This window comes from Nansenia antarctica (genome assembly GCF_963989245.1).
Source record: "Nansenia antarctica genome assembly, contig: SUPER_8_unloc_1, whole genome shotgun sequence".
NCBI lineage: Eukaryota > Metazoa > Chordata > Actinopteri > Argentiniformes > Microstomatidae > Nansenia > Nansenia antarctica.
Window position 1 is genome coordinate 686161 of NW_027663471.1, and position 18865 is coordinate 705025.

The 18865-nt window shown below is 51.6% G+C and overlaps 1 pseudogene across 1 annotated transcript; it reads right to left on the reverse strand.

The window, feature by feature from the left end:
• Nucleotides 1-571: 571 nt before the first annotated feature.
• Nucleotides 572-4798, reverse strand: LOC308164696 (fibroblast growth factor 18-like; annotated as a pseudogene). Its single transcript has 2 exons — nt 4272-4798; nt 572-673 (listed from the first exon to the last, which is right to left on the reverse strand). The product of its transcript is annotated as a fibroblast growth factor 18-like (transcript).
• Nucleotides 4799-18865: the final 14067 nt, after the last annotated feature.

An 18865-nucleotide genomic window follows, 5' to 3' on the forward strand; every position in this document is an offset into this window, starting at 1 on the left:
GGGAGTTGAACCCCGACCTCCCACATAACCGACGGCCGCGCTAACCATTAGACCAAGAGAGTTAACTCCCTTGGCGGAGCTGCTAACGAGGGAACTCTTTATGCTCTTGTAGCGGAGAATTCCTTCCTTCCATGCGGGAGTCGAACCCCGATCTCCCGCATTACCACCGGCCGCGCTAACCACTGAACCAAGGAGATTAACGGTATAACTACTACCTGTCAATGTTCCTGGGTTGTGCAGGGGAGTAGGCCAGGCCAACGAGCTGTCAGTGATGGACTGGGTCTGATAGCAGGGTTAGCCATTAACGGTTAGCATGCCCGGTGAATGAACACGATAGGGACAGAAGGAAGCGGAACTGGGACAGCTAGCAGGGCTTACAGGCAACTTAGCGGTTCTAGCGCTAGCCCGGTTAGCATTCGTCAGGGTCCGGAAGAAGGTACATTTTTATCCCAGTAGAGGGAAGCGTTAGGTGGGGGGTGGGGGGAGGGGTGTCCTGTGGGGGGAGTGGTGTGGGGGTGTAGAGATGAGCGGGTACAGACAGGGGGTGGGCAAGGCGGGTTGGCGTTAGCCGTTAGCGGGGGCCAGTGGCCCGCACCCTCTTGCTCCTCTTGCTGACGGTGGTGAAGCGGAAGGGCTGCAGGTCAGGCTGCTCTCCGGGGGGGTAATGGTTTTACTCGTTGACTTCGTTGTCCGGGGTGCCAGTCAGGGCGAGGCCTGACAATTTTAGTTAGTGTGGGGTTGGTTTAGTCAGTCTTTAGTCAAGTTACCGTTACAAGCGCTACATGCATCAAAACATGAACCCTTTTTTGTTATACACAGGTGAATAGGATATTGTAATATTATAGCATTGCACAACAGACGAAAATTAGTACACAAGGACATGTGTTGCAATTCAGGTGGTACTGTATTGTCACAATAAACAAAGAACTCTCAAAACATCGACTCAACAGTTCATCACAACCCCAAAAGTTCAGTTCAGCTCAATCACCGTCAATTGTATCTCACCCCGCTCCCACACAACGAACGCAAGACTTACAGTTTTAACAGTCTGTCAGTCCGATAGCTTAGTGGTGTCGGGTTACCCCCGCTGCTTAAGATGAGCCTCTACTGCTCTCTCCCCAGCTCCGGTGTAAGCGTATGACATTCCACGGCCTTATATCCAACTGTATCCTTACGGTGTATCCTTACGGGGCATTGTATCAAAAAGTATCATCCAGCTCTTCGCGGTCCGAGTAGGCTAAAACATACCGAGACGCAGACAGCGAACGCGAACTGCGGCACAAACACGAACGGACGGAATAATCCACTTCCTGGTTTGTTTGAATCATTCCGCCCTCAGCACTCGGTGAGAGACACCTTATCATTTCCCGTCGTCTGTCGAGAACGGGGATTGGCTGATTTACGACTGGATACCGGCAGCGTGTGACGTGTGACGGCGTGTGAAAAAAACGTGGAAGTGACAGTCGGCGGCGGAGACATGGCAGAATCGCCACACTCCCTCCCCTTTAGAAAAAGCCGGACCATGGGGTAGGCGTACTCCAATCCACTTTGGATATGGTATTTCACTCAAAACCTTTGAAGTCTTCCTCCTCACTCTCCTCAGCGAAGATGTCTAAAACCCGCTGACGGTCAGTCTTCACGTGGCTTAGAGCAGTGCTGGAGGGATGGTCTGGTAGCGGACAGTCCTCGGATGGAAAACCTTTGAAGTCTTCCTCCTCACTCTCCTCAGCGAAGATGTCCAAAACCCGCTGACGGTCAGTCTTCACGTGGCTTAGAGCAGTGCTGGAGGGATGGTCTGGTAGCGGACAGTCCTCGGATGGAAAACCTATGAAGGTCTCCTCATCACTGCCGTCCTCAAAAAACTCAAGGACCCGACGACGCTCTTCCTCCTCCACTTCAGCAGCCGACGGGTAGCAGGGTTTAAGTCTGGCAACATTGACCACTCGATGGTCCTCTCCTGTCTCTTCCAGTACAACCTCATACGGGAGAGGGCCCACTTTCTGGATGACACGGTAAGGTCCCTTCCAACGTGGTGCGATCTTGGCCGAGAAGGACCGTGCGGCTTTTGAATAGGGGTGAGAGCGCATCCACACCCTGTCTTTATCCACGTACGCCACCTCCCTCCGATGTTTGTCGTAGTGCTGTTTCTGCTTCTGTCGAGCCTGCTTCAGCTTGCCATCCACATAGTCATGCAATTCACGGAGCTGACTTTCCTTCTTGTAGGCTGGGGCATCAGGGGTGCAAGTCCTTGGCAGCAGCATGACCTCCATGGGTCCTCGGATCGGTCTGCACAGATTAGCTTCGGCAGGTGTCACACCAGTTGATTCATGGACAGCTGAATTCAGTGCAAACCGAAACTCCGGCAGGTGTTTGTCCCAGCCTTTGTGGTTGTCCCCGACATATGAGGCTATCATAGTCTTCAGGTTTCTGTTGATCCTCTCCGTCAGATTGGTCTGGGGGTGGTACGCTGTCGTCCTCTTCTGTGCCACATTCCACTGTTTGCAAGTGGCTTCAAACACCGAAGAGACGAACTGCGACCCTTGGTCGGAGAGGATGTACTCAGGGACTCCCCAGCGGGTCAGGATTTCCTCTGTCAGGACCTTTGACACTGTTTCAGCAGTGGCCCGCCGCAGGGCAAAGAGCTCCACCCACCGGGAGTAATAGTCCACAAACACAAGGAGGTAGATGTTTCCCTTCGAACTCCTAGGGAATGGGCCCATCAGGTCGACTCCTAACATCTCCCAGGGCCGATGGACTACGGTCTGCTGGAGCTTCCCGGCAGGCTTCCGGCTCTCAGGCTTATACTGCTGGCACACTTGACAACGCTGGACATGCTGTTTGACATCCAAACTGAGGTTTGGCCAGTAAGCCAGAGCCTGTAGCCTCTTGTAGGTCTTAAACCTGCCCAGATGCCCAGCCAAGGGGTCTTCGTGGAAGGTCTGCAGCAGCTGTTGTCGCAGAGGGGGAGGAATGTACACCTGGTACAAGGTCTTGTGAGGTAGGTGGACCACTCTATAGACGTTATCCTCCAAGATGGTGAATCTGGTGGTAGAGTTTACCTCAACCTCGCCTGTGTTCGTGATGTTCTCATACAGCCTCTGGATGACTGGGTCGGCTTGCTGGGCCTTCCAGATGGTTTCATCAGAAACATGTAGGTCCTTCCCAGTTTCCCAATGGGAGGAGACAGACAGCAGGATGGCACAGGTGGGTGTGGTCAGACAGGAGGGGTCTGCCGGGGCTCTGGATAGAGCGTCGGGGACTGTGTTATATTTCCCTTTCCTGTACTCCACTGTAAAGGTGAACTCCTGTAGTCGGAGAGCCCATCGGATGAGTCGGGTGCTGGGTTTTTGGGTTTTGAAGACCCACACCAGGGAGGAGTGGTCTGTTACCACAGTGAAAAACCTGCCTTCCAAGTAATGCCTCCACTTTTCCAGAGCCCAGACTACCGCCAGGCATTCCTGCTCTGTGGTTGAGTAGTTCCTCTCTGCATGATTCAAACTGCGGCTGGCGAAGGCCAGGACCTCTTCCGTTCCGAGTCCAGTGTGTTGTACCAACACTGCACCCAGCCCGTTTTTTTTTTTTTTTTATTTTATTTTATTTATTTATTTTTTTCAAAAGAAAAAATGCATTTTATTTATCCAGGTAGGTAAACACAGAACACTCTTTTATAGTAACAGTCTGGTCAATACAGCAGGCAGCAGACATCACTAATTAACGTACATTAATTATGTCAAAAGGGGAGAGAAAAAACTTTTAGGCAAAACACAGGAACGGTATAGCCATCAAGAACTGTTATGGGTTACAAACAGTCATAGCAATGCAGAGAGAAGCTGAACAAAAAAAGATAACGACACAGACATTCAGAAATGAACACAAAAAGTGTTTACAAAAAAAAAATGTTGGTCTACATGTTGTTGTCGACCCACTCATTGAGACCGTTGTAGGCTTGTGTCTGGGTCCTGGAATTGGCCCCAGTCGCATCCTCCAGCCAGCCTTTGAACACCACCGGGTCTCTCTTCGACACCAGGAGCTGACCCAACATCTCACTGGCCGTGTGGTAGCCCTTGTTCTCCAGCTGTCTGCCATGGCCTGTCCCAATCCCTGGAACATCTCTCACAGACTTTGTTCCCATTGGCTCGGACACAAAGTTGCTGTGTTTCTGGGTTGTGGTGGTGGGTTTTGACTTTTCAGCCATATCTCAGGAAGATTGTCAGACTGCCTCTGTACCTGTGGGAACTTCAGAGCTCCGGAGGGGATAAACCAACTCAGACGGAAGTGGACATCCTGCTGGTTGGGCAGGGTGTGGGGGCCGCGGCGAGGGCGCCCCCTCTTGGTGAAGCCCACGTACCAGCCGGAGTAGCGCGCAGACATCAGCGCCGTGTAGTGGTTCTCCAGGACCTTCTCCACGAAGACGCAGTCTGCACTGCGGTTACTGGCCTTCTTCCCCACCAGCTTGCCGCGGCGGTTCATGCACAGGTAGAAGTTGGTCTCCTTGCCTCGGATTCTCACCTGGCTACCAAAGGTATCGGCCTCCACTACGAGCATATTTGTCTCCGTCCTCCCCGCGGGCGCTGATCCGCCGGCCCAGCACCTGGACGTGCTTCCCGCTGGTGCGGCTGTAGAGCTGGTAGACCCGGTGGTGCCGGCGGCTCATGGCGTCCCGGACACGCGTCTGGTTCTCCACGTGCACGCTGAAGTTCACCCCGTCCACGCCAAACACCTGCTGCTGTAACGGATTGCACATCACCAGCAACATCTGGATACATAAGACAACCAGCGTGGGGAGAAGGGGCCACATCGCTTCCCCCCTCCACTACGGAACTTTGCCCGGAGTCAGTCCCCTCGCTCGGCCAGAGGCGGTCCGACAGTACGGAGAGTGTTCTCTGTCTGTGTTTATAATCCGTTGGACGGAGTGGAGGGTCAAAGAGTCAGCGGACACTCCCGTTGGCATCGGCGGCGTGGCCCGCTTCCCCCGGCGGGGATGGGTGTGTGGGCGCGGGCAGGCAGGGCGGGGTGTGAGGAGGAGAGGGCGGCCGGGCCACTGTGACCGGAGGGCTACCCTCTGGGCTGTCCCCGGCGGGCGGTGCTGAGGGGGGGGGGGGGGGGCGGGGTGGCGCTGGAGGAGGTCAGGGCATCAAACGGCTGCGCGCCGCCGCGGGGCTGAGAGGAACAGGTGAAAGCGCGTTCACAACTCACACCAGCAAAAACTCCAGTCGACTCCACTCCGTATGAACAGAGGCGCCCCGTCCATAGAGGCAACCAAGGCAATTGCTTGGGGCCACCAAACAAAAAGGGCCTTTTTGTCAAACTAAAACTGTCCTTGGATGAATGTATTTTCAATGGAAATCATGGCATTCAGCGTTCAGTCGCTCTGAGTCTGCTCGCGCTGCGCATACATTCTGTTGTGGATCCCGCTTCGGCTCCACTCGCTTCCACCTCAGCGCCGCTCGGGGAGACCAATCAGGCTGTCATCTGAGCCATAAAGGATATACGATATAGGATATTACATTACATAATTATAAAGGATATAGCTTTTTATATATTCCAAGACGACTTTTTCTGGAATAGCAATCTCGATGCAGGGCGACTCTCCTACCTCTTGGCGGCAGCTGGACCCTGTACACGACTTCGCTCAGTCTCTCGAGGACCCTGCAGGGCCCCATCCACTTGCTGTCTAGTTTGGGGCACCTGCCTTTCTTTCTCTGGGGGTTGTAAACCCAGACCAGCTCCCCGGCCGTGAAATGCTGCCCTTTGGTGTGCACGTCGTAGTTCCTCTTCTGTCTCGCCCCTGCACTCCGCAGTTGTTTTCTGGCGAACTCGTGGGCGCACTCCAGTCGATCCTGCAGCTTTCGGGCATATTCCAGCCCCGGGGGGTCCACCGGGGGGTCGGGCGGTCTGCCCAACATCATCTCAGCCGGGGTCCTAATCTCCCTGCCCAGCATGAGAAGTGCGGGGGAGCAGGAGGTGGAGTCTTGCGTCGCAGACCGGTACGCCATCAACACCAGGGGGACATGCGCGTCCCAGTCTCGCTGGTGTTTAGCCGTCACTATGGCCAGTTGCTGTCCCAGCGTGCGGTTAAATCTTTCAACTAGTCCGTCGCTTTGTGGGTGGAGGGGTGTGGTGCGGGTCTTGTGGGAGCCAAGCTTTTCGCACATGGCCGCAAACACGCGAGATTCAAAGTTCCTGCCTTGGTCGGTGTGAATGACCTCAGGGACCCCCAGTCTGCTGAACATCCCCTCCACCAGTGCATCCACTATTGTCTCTGCTTCTTGGTCCGGCAGGCAGTACGCCTCCGGCCACTTTATGAAATAATCCATGGCAGTGAGGATGTAGCGGTTTCCTTTGTCTGAGCGAGGAAACGGCCCTAGCACGTCAATCCCCACTCTCTCCATGGGACAGCCTGTGGGAAACTGTTGGAGTTGGGCGTGAGATGTGCCCGTGGGGCCTTTACGTGCTGTGCAGCTGTCACAGCGGCGGCAGTAGTCCCCCACGTCCCGCCCATGTTGGCCCCAGTAGAACCCCTGACGAAGGCGGCGGAGCGTTTTGCTGACCCCGAAATGACCAGATCCAGGGGCTCCGTGGACTGATTGTAGCACCGTTTCCCGCAGGGTCCTGGGTACGACCACCTGCCACAGCGTCTCTCCTGTGGCCGCGTCTTTCCACCCCCTCTGCAGTACCCCGTCACACAGGCGCAGGTTGGTAAACATACTCCACAGCCCCTTCGTAGCCCTTGAACACAGGCCGATCTCTTCCAACCGGGGTTGGTGTTGCGCCGCTACCCACGTGAGCACGGGTCCGATGTCAGCATCCTCTTCCTGTTTGCGTCTCCACTCTCCCGCGTCGATAGCTGTTAGGGCCGCTGCGGCGCATCTCACCCCTTGTCGCAGCTGCTCCTCCTCCCGCACCTCTCTTCTTTCACAGTAGGTACAGCCGTCAGTGGCGCAGGGCCGGCGGGAAAGCGCGTCCGCGTTTCCATGCTGTCTACCCGCACGGTGGATCACGTTGAAGTCGTACGCCTGTAGCTCCTCGATCCAGCGTGCCAGCTGGCCCTCTGGCTCTCTGAAGGTCATGAGCCACTGTAAGGCGGAGTGGTCACTCCTGACTGTGAAGTGGAGGCCCCCGAGGTAGTACTTGAAATGTTGGACAGCCCTGACCACGGCGAGCAGTTCCCGCCTGGTGACGCAGTAGCGGCGTTCATGTTTGTTGAGTGATCCGCTGTAGTACGCCACCACCTTCTCCCCCTCCGAGGTCACCTGTGACAGCACCGCCCCCACGCCGACATTGCTGGCGTCCGTGTCGAGTATGAAGGGCAGGGTGGGGTCGGGGGGGGTGAGGATGGGGGCCTCCAAGAGGGCCTTCTTCAACGAGGTGAATGCTCCCTGGCACTCGTCTGTCCAGATGAACTTCTCCCTGGGCCGTTGTAGCCGGAACAGGGGCGCGGCTATGGTGGAGAAGCCCCTCACGAATCTCCTGTAGTAGGAGGCTAGTCCTGTGAAACTTTTCACTTCGGAACTGGAGTTGGGGGTGGGCCAGTCTTCCACCGCTTGCACCTTCTCCTGTGTGGTGCTGATACCGCCAGACCCCAGCTTGTGCCCCAGAAAGTTGACCTCCCGTCTCATGAAGTGGCATTTCTGGGGGTTTAGTTTCAGGCCCGCTGCAGCCACCCTCTCCAGCACGCGTCTGAGCGCCCTGAGGGCCGTCTCAAATGATTCTCCATGGGCCAGGATGTCGTCCAGATATACGACGCACTCCTGGCGGGGGATCCCAGCGAGCACGTTGTCCATTAGTCTCTCGAATGTGGCGGGTGCATTGCAGAGGCCGAAGGGAAGAACTTTGAACTGCCACAGGCCCCCGTGTGTGACGAAGGCGGTTTTGGGTCTGGCGTCGGGGGTGAGGGGGACCTGCCAGTATCCGCTGCGTAGATCCAACGACGTGAACCAGGAGGACCCCGCCACCGCGTCGAGGGACTCGTCGACTCGTGGGAAGGGATAGGCGTCCCTTTTGGTCACGCCGTTGAGGCGTCTGAAGTCCACGCAGAAGCGCCAGTCGTCCTTTGTTTTCTTGGGGACCATGACGATTGGGGCGGCCCAGGGGCTGGTGGAGGGTTCAATGAGACCCGCACGCTGCATGTTCTGTAACGCCTTCTCTGCCGCTGCCTGTCGAGCCATCGGCAGGCGTCGGGGTCTCATCCTGATGGGTGGAGCATCCCTCGTATCGATGCTGTGTTGGGCTAGGTGGGTCTGTCCCACGTCGTCCTCTGACAGGGAAAAACTGTCCTTAAACTCTAATAACAGTTGCCACAGTAGGCCCTGTTCAACATGCGACAGTCCATCACAGTTCCCCTGCCACACCTCCCTCACGACCGAGACCCTCTCTCCGTCTTCTCCCCCCCCCTTACCAGCGGGCGCAGCGGGTGTGGGGTGCGGTTGCGCCTCTGTGGTGGTGGGTGGGGCATGGGGTAGTATCGGGTGTCTATCCGGGACGCCGCCGGAAGTCGTGTTGGCCGCTGTCTCAGTCGTCAGCACTGCAACGGTGGGGGTCGGGGAACGTTTCGGCGGGGTGGGTTGTCTAGTCATCTGCACTACGTGTCCGTCTGGGAATGTGAGTGTCCCCCTCCGGGTGCTAATCACACAGTCCAGTCTTTCGAGCACATCCAGTCCCAATATGCAGTCTTCTAGATCCGCTACCCATACTGGGCAGTGAACTCTCTCCCTCCCGACCCCCACGGTCTCCAATGCCTCCCCCACCATGGGTGCCCTGTCCCCAGTTACTGTCTGTAATCTCACCGTGGTGGGTAAAACTGTGGTCCCGCTCCCCACCGCGTCGGGTCTCACCAGGGTGGCCGATGATCCCGTGTCGACGAGGGCGGAGCAGCATATCCCCCCAAATGTCACCGGGGTGTACCAGCAGTTTCCCGTCCCCGTCCGCCCCAGCATGACGACTAGGGATGTCCCGATCCCACTTTTTCACTACCGATACCGATACCGATACCTGGGCTTCGGGTATCGGCGATACCGATACCGATCCGATATTTGTATACATTTTTTGAACCCTGAATAATAACAAATACCTCCCCAGTATATAGTCCACACCAACAACAGTTAAATTAAAGACTGCCAGCCTTTATTAAAGCAACAAATGCGACGTGTTGTGGATTGGAACTACGGATCATAAGCTTTCAAATGATGTGTCATACATTGAAATCCGAAAAAATATGAAGTTAGAGTCATTTGAATGTTGTTAGACGTCAGGCACATATAGGGTTAACCTCTTTGTAATGAAACCGGAAGCACACAGCGCAGCGCTATGCGCATTTTAAGCGCATATAGGACTCGCGTGAAGCGCTATGCGCATTTTAAGCGCATATAGGACTCGCGTGAAGCATTTCTGCGACACGCGTTCTGTTCACTGTTTTTATTCCCTCATCGCTTATACACATAAGTTTGACTGCGGATGACAGTAGGATCGGATCGGAGCCTTTTTTTTTTCTGGTGCGATCCCCGATCCAGCATTCAGGACCAATATCGGGTCGATATCCGATATCAGTATCGGATCGGGACATCCCTAATGACGACCTGCACCTGCTGGCCGCCCCCACCCTCCCCTGTTTGTAATGTCCCCACCTGGTCGTGTCGTGTTGTCTTCCCGCCTGTGCGGGGTCGGGACGCCACCCCGGGGAGTCGCACCGTCCCGGCTATACGTTCCCCGTACCGTTTCCCGGTTTCTCCGCTAGTGTTGTCACGATACCAATATTTTACCCTCCACAATGTTTCTAACTGATTGAATTGGTAACACGAGACACTTGTGTGGTACTTCCAACTTCTTCTCCGATCTGAATCAATGCGGCCCAGATTCCCAGAATGCACTGCGCACTTAAGGTGGCAGGTGATATCACGCACCTTAGCTCTTAAGGTGGAGATGATAACCAAATATAACCTAGAACATTGGAACCTTTCTAACAGAAGGCCTTAGCTAAGACGTAACGATAGTGCAAGAAACATAGTACTAAGAGATTAATTTGATTATGCATTAGAATTATTAGTTAGATAAGTATAGGGGGTAAACTGGGATAAACTTTAGACGGTTTAAAAAAAAAAAGTGGGGCTTTGGGATGTTAGGATGTGTTGTGATGTTTGTCAAGGTGTGATGTCCCTGATTTGGAAAGAAGATATATCTCAATCTCACATGAACCATGACTTAGACATTTTAAGTTAGTGATATAACTGTGTGAGATGGTGCCTCTTAGCCTCCTCCATCACGGCCAGGCGCTTCGTCATGGTGTCCATGTATGGCGGGACCGAATAGCCCTTGTCTCTCTATTGGAGCATTCAGTAGGGCCGTCCGGTCCGCCCGGGTCATGGTGGTGAGAGACAGCCACATCTGCACCACCGCGTTTGGCCACCAGGCGACCCCCCTAGACCGCGACGCCCTGGGCCAGGTACATCAGGCGACCCCCGCAGACCGCGACGCCCTGGGCCAGGTACATCAGGAGAGAGAGACGCCTCTCCTGTCTGGCCCTCAGACATCCTACACACACTCTCTAAGATAAAACACTTTAAGATAAAACAATTTAAGATAAAACACTTTAAAACACTTTAACACTTTAAAACACTTTAAAACACTTTGTGTCTGCTGGTTCAGGCTGGGTCTGTCATCCATCCGCCAGGAATACAAATAAATACAAATCACATACAAAATATGGTACAAAAATATACTACAACAGCTGAGTAGAAACAAAACTTCTTGGTAAAGCACCAAAAATGTCTCCTGGTCGAGACCAACATGGAGGTGTTGTAGGAAATCTGACACGGCATAAGTAGAATGATCTTCCTACAATTCTGTTGTATACCAGTTCCAGATACGTACGCTGACTGCACTCCATCATATACTGTTTGCGAAGAGTTTGATGTTTTGTAAGTCATAGACTGATTACCAAGTCAGGGTGAGAGACAGCCACATCTGCCGCTCGCTGCTGCACCACCGCGTTTGCCAGCTATACAATACAAGTGTCTTTGACAGCAAAGCTCCCTACAAACATGTCATTCTTCGTAAGTTACATTTATTTATATAAGTAACGTTTATTTATATAGCACACATTTACACCACAAACAGCCGCCAAAAGTGCTGAACAGATAAAAAGAGAAAACACTGGTAAAACAAGCAGTGGTAAAACAACAGTTAAAATAGATAAAATACACTAAAAAACTTTAAAATTATTAACCATTTGTTAAAATGTGCTGATTATTATGCTACCTGGTTCTCCAAGGCCTATGATGCCCATGTGCTCCCTTTTTGCCGCCTCAGAGCGGGGCAGGTTACCGACTGAAAAGTACATTCCGTTAGTGGAATGGTACTTCCTCCTGTACAGCCCAAATCCATCAAAATATAAATGGATGTAGAGTGGCAGAACTGGTACCCCTTTAACGAAACAATTTTATGGCAACCATTACTTCATGCATGTTCTTGTTCAGCTTACTCACAGCAACCTATCATATTTGATAAGCCATGAAACTATGACTTAACAGTGCCAATGAAAAGCAGTAGTGCAATATCATGGTAAGCTTTTTAGCCTACCTGTGGGTAGTTCTCTTTCTGGCTGCCCTTCACTACAATGAGCAGGGAGAGTTGCTACATCTTTGATGTATCTGCTGCTTGGCTCTTCAAATGCAGTGGCAGAGTGGTTGCTGTATATGTAGTAGCCAGTGAACTGTGGAATCTGAGGTATTTTCTGAACCACAGTATCCACTTTGATGGACTTAAATGCATCAGATATAAATAGTTGTTCTCTAACAGGTGTTAGACTGTGGAACTGTTGATGATTCCTCATCTCAAGGCCACGGAAAAGTATTCTGCACCTGAGCACTAGATCCTGGATGGAGCTGTCAAATGCTATGGACTCCACTCTTGCAAGACGCGATCTGCGGTCGATGTTGATTTTGATTATGTCACGGGCAGTTACCTTGAAATATGAAAAATGAATCAAGTTACACAAACTGATGACATGCATCTTTTTGGGTGGGCGCTATTTACCACATTTAAGGGCAGTTACCTTCCCTACATTGGTGCCAATACATTGTATTCCAAAGAGTTTGCTCTCATGAAATAGCCTGGAGTTACAGGCGTCTCTATGGCAGTCGGTCACTGGCACAAAAGTCATTTTTGCCATATGCTTGTTGTTCTCCAAAGTTTTTGCCACTGTTTTCTCCATGTCAAAATAATAAAAAGAAGAATCTTCTCCATGCACACTAATAGGCACCGTAGGCAGTTTTTTTCTGATATTCTGAAATAAGGAATAGCAGTGGAATTACATAAATACAGTATATGGTCTTATAGTGATAGCTATTTCATTAGCATAGAAAAATAACTTGTATCACTATAGCCTACCTTGAGAGCACTGACATTAGGTGGGACGTCCTCCTTCTTGAAACTCTCATGTGATATGATTTCAAGTAAACTTGAAAATGTTGCCTCTGAAATTCCTGAGGTTTCAAAAAACAAGCTCAGGGCTGCTTCTGTGAAAGATCTCCATGGATATGGATCTGGCTGAAGGGGCAAGATAAGTGATGAGTAGAGACACCCAAGCAGATCACATCCCTATCAAAACCATAATAGTCAACAACAATAAGACTGCCAATAGTTAAATTAAAACAACATTTGGGTTTCAGTTTACCACTCCATTGTCATGAGCATTTCCAATGTCCATCTCCTCCTCTTCCTCTGGCTCAGGGGCTTGATCACTGTCCATCTCCCCCTCTGAATGAGGCACCTCTTGCTCTTCATCATGACCGTTATGATTGTCATCAAAGTCAGATTCCCTGTCACTCTGAACTAGCAAGCAAGGCACAAAAAGCAATATTTTATCAATAGGCCTAGACAGAATCTGTAGGCACCTATGATTAGATTGATAAAGCTGGGGATGACATTTTCTCCATACAAACTGACACATTCATTACCCAAAGGCAAATCTTAATACCAATACAGCCAATTCGATCAAGTGAGGCAATGCCAATTTGACATTACCATATAGTAGTAACTGTTAAACGCTTATCCCCTAAACTCAACATAACAAATGAGGACTTTGTGGAGTGCAAGGTTTGTTGGATGCCCTTCAGATATATAAATCTAACGTCAAACATGACACAACACAAGAAAAGCACAACAGGTGGACAGCAACATTGTAATGATCCCACTCAGCCAACTTATAGATAATAAACCATATCTCAAAGTAATTTGTCTTAAATTGAAGTAGTGTCAGTGTCTGTCTTGAGACATAAACGTTGGAATGTCTCAAGACAGTTTAGATGTTAAAAATAATATAGGCCTACTACTACTAGCCTACCAACTGTATGTTCTCTTATTCTTAACAGGGGGGAGTGTTGTCCAAGCGATCCGAACGAGTCCGACGCATTATATAGGCTACAAAATGTTATATTTATCTAGAGCAAAACTATCTCTATGGTGCTGCACCGAAGCTCGGATAATGTCTGGCTGTACCTGCTAAGGTTACTATGGAACAGAGTTGCGCGTGAGCTAATCTGAGTAATTCCCGCCTCTCGCTGGTGCGCGACCTACAGAACTAAGCTTTCTCCCTTACCCTTATAATGATAAACTCACCTGTGTCATCCAGAAGCAGATGTTTCTGGAGAGGAGAGGAGAGAGGATGAGAGGAGAGGACGACTCCTTGTTCCAGATTTGAGCAGATTCGGCCAGAGCAGAGGGAGAGTCGTCAGAGGTGTGTGATAAAAATATATACAAAGGTGGAGAAGAGCATTTTGTGAACGCAAACCTGGTCCTAACCATTTGTTCCTGGTCAAAACAATGCCACGTGGCAAAATGCCCTTTTACAGAAATGGCAGAAACAATACAACACCCAGAATGCAGTGGGGTTCTCCCCCTTTCCAAGGCCACTCCCCATGCCTCTTATTCATAGCTTTCAGTCACGTGGTTTCTTCCCTAGCAACCACCAACCTGACGGGCAAAAAGTATCATAGCAACATCGCTCAACATGGCTGCCTACTATTTAGACCACCTCACCCATGAAGAACTATCAAGATACACGACGGTGATAGGAGTGGAGGATTAACACCATTCAAATAGTGTTGGATTCCCTGTCTTCTACTCTATCCGGACACGTTGGAATTATTATCATCGTATCTGTCTGTGAATCTCTGAGAACTCTGTCCAGCTCTTCCTGAGATTTCACAATGGGGAGGTTCCGTGTTTTGTAGACATTGACAGCCTTCACCTCTGTCTCTTTGTAGTCAAGCCACTCGTTTAGAGCCTGGGGACTAAATGGGGACTGACTGTAGCCTTTAAGAAGCTCTTTCAGTCCCTCCACGCCTGATTCTCCACTCTCTCGAATGAACTCTGTTGCTGTGGCCAGCTCTTTCAGAAACGCTGTCTGGTACAGTAGCAGCAACTCTGAAAACTGTGTCAGTTTTTCTTTGGTACTCGGGAACCATTTCATCACATAGGCATTGGTGGGGTCCATCATCATGTCCTGACATCTTGTTGTGACCTGTCTCAGTTGTTCTATTACATTCTCAGCCCTAATCAGCAGGTCGAAGCTGACTTCAAATGTAACACAAGACGCTTCAGTGTCCAGATTCTTTAGAGGGTACAGCCAGATGCGCACAGGCACAGCCTTTTCTCCTTGTTGTCCCAGGCGACTCGGGAGGGACTTGTACACTTCCACGGCTGCAGCATAATCCATTGTGTTGGTTTCATCAACATCACTGTAGAGGGTGCAGTGATACGACAGACTGCTGAGTTTCTCTGAGTCTGTTAGACTTGAGGGAATGTCCTCTGAAGGGAAGGTGGTTGTCATCTTCTCGATCACATTTATGAGCATGTTCTTTTGGACTCGCGTACTTCTTTCTTTGATGTTACTAGGTTCGCTATCGAAGACGAAGAATGCCTGAGCTCCATATAGAACAGCCATTACCACGTGCGTTGCCTTCCGACGTTCTCCAACACTCTCCTCCTCGTCAAATATTCTATGGCTAAGCATGTCCAGCCTGGTAGAGGATCTGTACTGTAGGGTGACCCGCTCCAGAAGTTTGGACTGGGCAGGGTGGTTTACATATCCAGCAGCCCCACCGACCTCCACCAACCCAGAGAGGACGCTAGCCCTCAGGGGAAGGGTTACATCCAGAGCTGTGAATCTGTCCTGCAGGGAGTCTCCTTCGATGCACCTGACGTATGTGTGAGGCCGAGGCAGAGACAGACGCATAGAGGAAATGGTGCTGTCATCCCACAGGCACACGTCTGAGCAAAAAGAGTCATTGTGGCAGTCATACAACATCCCAAGATCTAGGGGGCGACCAAGGGCAGCAACCATGACATAATCTGCTGGACAATCTCTGGGGACGTCCTCCTCAAATCCTCTGCAGAAACGTTTTGCTTGACGGGTTAACTCAGTGGTAGCATTTTTCACGGTCTGTTGAATCTGTTCACGATCTCTTTCCTGTTTGACTGATACGACGTCATGGCTTCTGTGCTCCTCTAATGCACATTCGAGACAAACCAAAACCTGGTCTGTCTTACAGAAGACCTCCAGAGCTCTGCGGTGCAGCTTGCAGAGTTTCTCCTCCAGGTCTCCAGTCACCTCCACCAGTTTGTGTCTCTGCAGTGCTGATAAGGTGTAGTGCTGCCTAACATGGGCCTCACAGTAGGAGGCAGTGCAGGTCAGACAGAGCTTCACAGCTTTGAGCTTTTTCTCAGGCAGGCAGAGGTCACAGGCCACATCTCCGGGTCCAGCGTAGCAGCGATAAGGCAAGGCAGGAACCTTGAAGCCTGCCTGCTGGAGCTTCTGGATCACCCTTTCCAAGGCTGAGTTTGTGTAGAGAGTTGGGCGTGTTCTGAATCTCTTTCTGCACTGGGGACAGGAGTAGTCCTCTGGCTTGTCTGTGTTCTTCCAGTGAGTCCCAATGCACCTCCTGCAGTAACTGTGACCACAGGGGATGGAGACTGGGTCTTTCAGAACCTCAGTGCACAACGAGCATCTGAAGTGATCGTCTGTCAGCAGACTGTCTGTCAGCTCGCTGGGACCTGGAGAGAAGGCTTCTTTTCCAGATGTGACTGGCTTGTCCAGGTCACTCTTCACGGACAGACCAGGCGATAACCTTTCCTGTTTGACACTGAGATCTCCGTTTTTAAATAGTATTGGTTGATCCATGGAGTGGTCACTTTTCATGGAGAGACCGCTAGGAGCAGGAGATGCTGAATTCAGGGGCCTGACATGTCCGTCTGTAAATGTTATTGGTCGATCCAGGGAGTGGTCACTTTTCATGGACAGGCAGCTCGGAGCAGGAGAAGCTCCTTCCGGAGGCCTGACATGTCCGTCTGTAAATGTTATTGGTCGATCCAGGGAGTCGTCACTTTTCATGGACAGGCAGCTCAGAGCAGGAGAAGCTCCTTCCGGAGGCCTGACATGTCCGTCTGTAAATGTTATTGGTCGATCCATGGAGTCGTCACTTTTCATGGACAGGCAGCTCGGAGCAGGAGAAGCTCCTTCCGGAGGCCTGTCGTCACCTTCAGGACTGTCCATATCCCTCCAGTGATCACCGATGCACTAGCTGGCAACCCAGATACGCTAGCTCTCTTCTCTTCTGTTCTTGTCTTCTGTTCAACACCTCATTCACTCTTCACGACAGCTGTCAATCAAGCCACGATGACGTCCGTGTGGGTGTGGTTCGCGTTGACAGTGACCAATCATAACATGGTATCTACTGGTATCTCGGTATCTAGGTATCCGCCCCAAATTGTCCAAAGTCACGTGATCTCCTCGAGCAGAAATGAACCCCTCGCGTAACAAAGTTGACCGAAATAAATGTATACAAAAATGTGTAAAAAATTGACTGCGGGAGGCAGAGAGAAACTCGCGCGCGCAAAACTTAACTGCGCGCACGCAAAATAAATGTATGCGCGCCCGCGCCTGCGAGGTGGATTTATGACCGTGTGAAACTTGCGAAGTTAATATCTGCGAGTGTGGAATTTATATCTGTGCTTGTGGAAGTTAATATATGCGCGTGTGGAAGAGAGCTCTCTCCCCCCTTCCTCCCCGGGCGTAGAGAGCTCTCTCCCCCCTCCCTCCCCGGACGTAGAGAGCTCTCTCCCCCCTCCCTCCCCGGCCGTAGAGAGCTCTCTCCCCCCTCCCTCCCCGGCCTTAGAGAGCTCTCTCCCCCCTCCCTCCCCGGTCGTAGAGAGCTCTCTCCCCCCTCCCTCCCCGGTCGTAGAGAGCTCTCTCCCCCCTCCCTCCCCGGGCGTAGAGAGCTCTCTCCCCCCTCCCTCCCCGGCCGTAGAGAGCTCTCTCCCCCCTCCCTCCCCGGCCGTAGAGAGCTCTCTCCCAGAGCAGCAGGGTGAAGTCGCTCCTCCATCCACTGACATTAACTCCAGCAGCACTTGGGAATGGAGGCAGGGGGGCATACCTTCTCTCAGGTAACGCGAAAACAACTCTCCTAAAAATAAAAACCAGTAACATCTCACCAAATGAACACTCATTGCAAGCAACATATTTTTTTTCATATATCTGACTAATAAACTACCTGTAAAAATCATTGAAATCTTTTATAGAAAAAAACAAACTTTCAATCGCATGCATTTTCAATATCACATCACGCGGTAGGCCTACGTGTCCCATTGCATCAACTTGAGAATCCTTGGTGGAAAATACACGTCTTTCGTCTACCTATTTTTCTGTATCTTTCTTTTTTGGGAATAATTCGTTTAGTCCATTTACACCTTTTTCCATCCTCCGCCGTAGTAGTTTCTGTTGACTCCGTCTTCCACAGATGTTTGGTTGAAGCTGCAAAAGAGGGTCCCGGGTTTGGTCCATCAACAGCGGCTGAGACTGCCCTCAATGTGACATCATCTGTCATCGCCCACAGCATCCATTAGGGCTCACTGAGGTCATCTGCTCATTACTTGCTTTGTTGACTATATGGAGAGGAATTGTTGGACGAATCCACCTGCTGCTGCGTGCCGTTTTCAGCAGCAGCCTGCATGTGGGAATACTGGGGGATGTAGGCTCCTTGCATGGCTGTGTTAGCAGGAATGTACGCGCCGCTGTTCCCCAGTGAGAGATGGCCCATCTGCTGTGTCATCATGGCGGTAGGCTGCATTGACATGGTGTGGTCCACAGAGGGCGACATCACAGCTGCCGGGTGTTGCATAGTGTAAGGCTGATGGGCCATCCAAGAATGATTCTGCACCTGGTAGGTGGAGACAGGAGACAGGAGACATATAAGGAGACATGGCCGTCTGAGCCATCATCCTGTTAGTCAGGGTGTACGGAGACGCGTAATACCCATTCTGCATAGCGGCTGAGGATGGATCATAGGCCAGAGTCATCCCACCCAGTCGCAGCTCCGCCTCCCTGGGCCATGTCCGTCCGTTGGGGACAAACGGACTGTGACTGTGCCTCTTCCTCTGACCATCAGCAAACTTACAGAGCAGGGGCTCAGGGGGCGCCAAAGTTCCTGGCACCATCTTGATAAACTTCCCATTGAAGTGGGAGATCACTGCGTTGCACTTCTCTGTGGACTCCATCCTGGCGAAGCCCACCCCTCTGCTGTTCCCACTGTAGTCCCTGAGGACGCGGGTGGAGATGACCTGGCCGAAGGGCCTCAGCAGGCTCTCCAGCTCCTGCTCGTCCACTGACAACCTCTTTCACTAACACATTATGTTTGCATGTCCTGGCTCAGAATCCCCTCCACAGACTGCCAATTTCCAGCAGAGTACACCACTGCGAGGTCGTCTGCATAGGCGTACTTCCGCGAGAGTGTGTTGGCCAGGTCATAGGTGTAGATATTATAGAGGAGGGGGGCCAGGACCGATCCCTGAGGGACACCGTTCTTGAGGCGTC